This window comes from Myxine glutinosa, chromosome 13, assembly GCF_964187855.1.
Source record: "Myxine glutinosa chromosome 13, kmMyxGlut1.1, whole genome shotgun sequence".
NCBI lineage: Eukaryota > Metazoa > Chordata > Myxini > Myxiniformes > Myxinidae > Myxine > Myxine glutinosa.
Genome location: NC_136273.1, coordinates 23,358,919 through 23,362,245, shown reverse-complemented (window position 1 = coordinate 23,362,245; position 3,327 = coordinate 23,358,919). Strand labels below are relative to the sequence as shown.

The window sequence follows — 3,327 nt, the reverse complement described above, 5'->3', positions numbered from 1 at the left end:
ACTTCAAAACTTCATCAAAATCTAATCAACTCTTTCTTATCACATACGCGACCTCTCCGCCAAACTTCGTCCGAATCCGTCCACAACCTTGAGATATCTTGTTCACAAACTGACAGACAGGGGTGAAGACATAACCTCCATCCATCTTCGGTGGCGCAGGTAAAGATAAAAGCAGAATATTAATGTTATTACAAAACATATTTATACGAATAATTTCCCACTTCCCAAGGGTTTTTTTCCCTCCTTAAACAAACCCCGCGTTGACGTTTATAAATAGCTTATGGCGTTTTCGTGAGAGAAACGGGTCAATGGCCCCGACCAGAAATAAAAAATATTATAAACCACAAACTCGTATGATTCCCTTTTTTAAACAGTTGTTAATGCTGTTTATAACACTGAACAAAGAAATTTGAAAGAATTCGGACATCAGTGAGGCAATTTATGCCCATTGTGTCGACGAAAGAAACAGCGAAGATCTACTATAGTCTATATACCCCACAAGGTTTATTACCACAACACTTCTGCCACTTCAGTGGAGTTTTTCCAAAAGCCGTTTCTAACAACAAAAGTGATAATACTGTTGACAGTATAATATTAACGTTATTACAAAACAATATTAATACTAATAATAACCACCCTTCCTTTTCCTTTATCAACGGTTTTGAATGGAGTGTTTGTTTAAATGCATATGCCACTTGGTGAGCGCTCCACAAGAACCCTGGTAACTGAACATACCCCGATGTTCTTGAGGACCGATCCTAGATCTACTTCAATCTATATACGCCAGAGAAGAATGACACTTCCTGACTCCTGTTACCCTCGGAGGGAACCGGGTGAATGAGTCGAGGAAAAGCGTCACGTGTGTTTCGTATAAAAGTGCGAATAAACTATATGAAATAATAGAAAAATGTGTAATTAAACAAGGATTCCCCATGAAGACGTTTGAGTGAGCCATGTTCAAAACATCAAAGATGAAAAACAAAAATTGGAGTTCCCTGACCGGGAATCGAACCCGGGCCGCGGCGGTGAGAGCGCCGAATCCTAACCACTAGACCACCAGGGAAGCTATACGGTAAAATAGAATAGATAAACTATTTGGAGATTCTAAATAAAATGACGATTCCTATCTTTGTTGCTTATTGTTTTATCACCAGATAAGCGTAAGGTTTGCAATGCAATGACCCGTATTTCTCAGTGTTGGCGCGTTTTCTTTCTTCACAACCTTAGTATCATCAAAAGCAGTATTAGATGGAAAATATGAACAATTTAAAAAAAGCAATGTTTAACTTCCATTCCACTCGCATGGATTCACAAACAGAGCGCCAGATCCGAAGCGACCTCCATCCGATAGGTAAGGTCCTGCCCTCGGCTGCGTTACGTCATGAGCTTCACCCAAACCGACCAATCCCCTCAATCCTCATCCGTACGCATCGTCACTTCCTCTCGTCGTCAACCAGAATCAATCGGCAGAACAATTTGCTTTCCAATTCGCTCTTGCAAAAAAACATAACTTGGACGAATAACCAAAAAAAAAAAAAAAAAATTGTTTCAATGTTTTTTCATATCGTCGCAAATCTGTGACTGCAGCACGCAAAGGGTTAAAAAGAGCCCACTTTCGATTCCGACCAACCCGTTTTCCGTCACGTACGACTTGCCATGTAGCGGTAAGGTGTTCTATGAACTCTCTAGTTTGTGACGTTTTAGAAGTTGGTGTGATGGACCAAAAAAAAATAAAAAAATGGATGTGATGGTGTGATGGTCCGAAGGATGTAAAAAGAGAGCAGAAGCGTTCTGCCTTTTGTACTTTCGATTTTTAAGCAAGAGACCGAGGGCTGAATTGGGAAGAGGCAGCTCGGAGTTGGGAGAGAAAGGAGGAACAGAAGATACATTTATGGAGGAAAGTCGGGGCATGTGGGTCAAAAATATCACCATCGTGTGTACATAAGTAGTTCACCCCTAATATTGCTCATATTTAAGGTGAAGAGTACAGGTGGGATTGAATATCGACACAATTCCATCTTGGAACTGGTTGGTATTCATAGAATACTTACCCCAAACAGTCCGGAGAAGGCCTTGGTTCAAGCCAACTCTTCTGTTTTTTTCTTTGATCCAATATGGCTGCCACACCAGTGACTGATGATGTAACTTTCATCAAACTATATTTCCCATAGGTAGTTGATCAATTAGTTAAACTTTTGCATTGATGAGTTAAGCAGTTTCAGAGAAGAAGATTTCCAAAGATTTCCTCTTAGATCCAATATGGCTGCCTAACCACGTGACCGATGATATCATACATTTAGACTCTAGCTCAAATTGAGTAGGGGATAATGTGTGAATTATTGTGTTGATCATATGCAACTGATCGCTTGACCCTGCTTTTTGCTTTGCAAGTGCAGGGTAATGGACTCTAATACTGATACAAAATGAATAAAATACTGTTACAATTATGATGGTAGATAAGAGAATACATTAGGGAAAGGTAGAATTGTATAGACATAGCATGGACCGTGTGACGTGCAGGAGCATTTCGATGTGCATAAGTAGGGAAAGTGTAGCTTAAGGTTGCTTAAATGTTCATCATACAGAGGATAATGACGTGCTAATTAGTAATAGGGTTTAAGGTTAATTTCCGCTGCACATGAAACCGTCTATGGCCATCCCTAAAAATATAATGGCAGCCAGCCAAATAATTCATGCTCCCTGGATGCTTACGGCAAAAGACCCGCCCAGGAGAGGGTGGGGACAAGGCCAGCAAGCCACGCCTCTCGAGTGACGCCGCTGGATGACGTGGGCGAGCTCGGAGAAGAAGCTTGGTGATTGGTGCTTGGTGAGTGAGAGAGAGAGAGGGAGAGAGAGAGAGAGAGAGGGAGAGAGAGAGAGAGAGAGAGAGAGAGAGAGAGAGGGATTGGTTCTAATCAGAGAAGAAGATGAGCGGTTGGTTTGGGAAAGGAGGCTTCGCCATTTCTTGGTCTCTGTAAGGAGAGTTTTTCGTGCTCGTTCTGTCACGCTCGCTCATGGGGCTTGTGCTACCATCGCTGGGGAGCTGAACGCCACGCTATCCTTCCCCAAAACCAGAAAGAAAGAGGGCCATCTTCCCGACTCACATCTCTGGGTGCTCATGGAGCCTTCGATGCGCGGTGTTTGACGTCGCCATTTTTTCCAGGTTTCCTGCCTGGTGGCTCTGGACTCCACCTCTGCCGACCTCACACCCAGGACCTGTTTGAGTGATTCGAGTGATTGTATCAACAGATAAACCAATCACCAGGAGACTCACTTTTAAAACGTTCAAATGCTCATCGTCAAAGAAAACGAATGTGTTTGCCTCTG

General features: G+C 42.5%; 1 non-coding gene across 1 annotated transcript; it reads right to left on the bottom strand.

The window, feature by feature from the left end:
* Positions 1 to 991: 991 nt before the first annotated feature.
* On the bottom strand, positions 992 to 1,063 carry TRNAE-CUC (transfer RNA glutamic acid (anticodon CUC)). The gene has a single exon. It is a non-coding gene; the product is annotated as a tRNA-Glu (tRNA).
* Between the last annotated feature and the right edge of the window lie 2,264 nt (positions 1,064 to 3,327).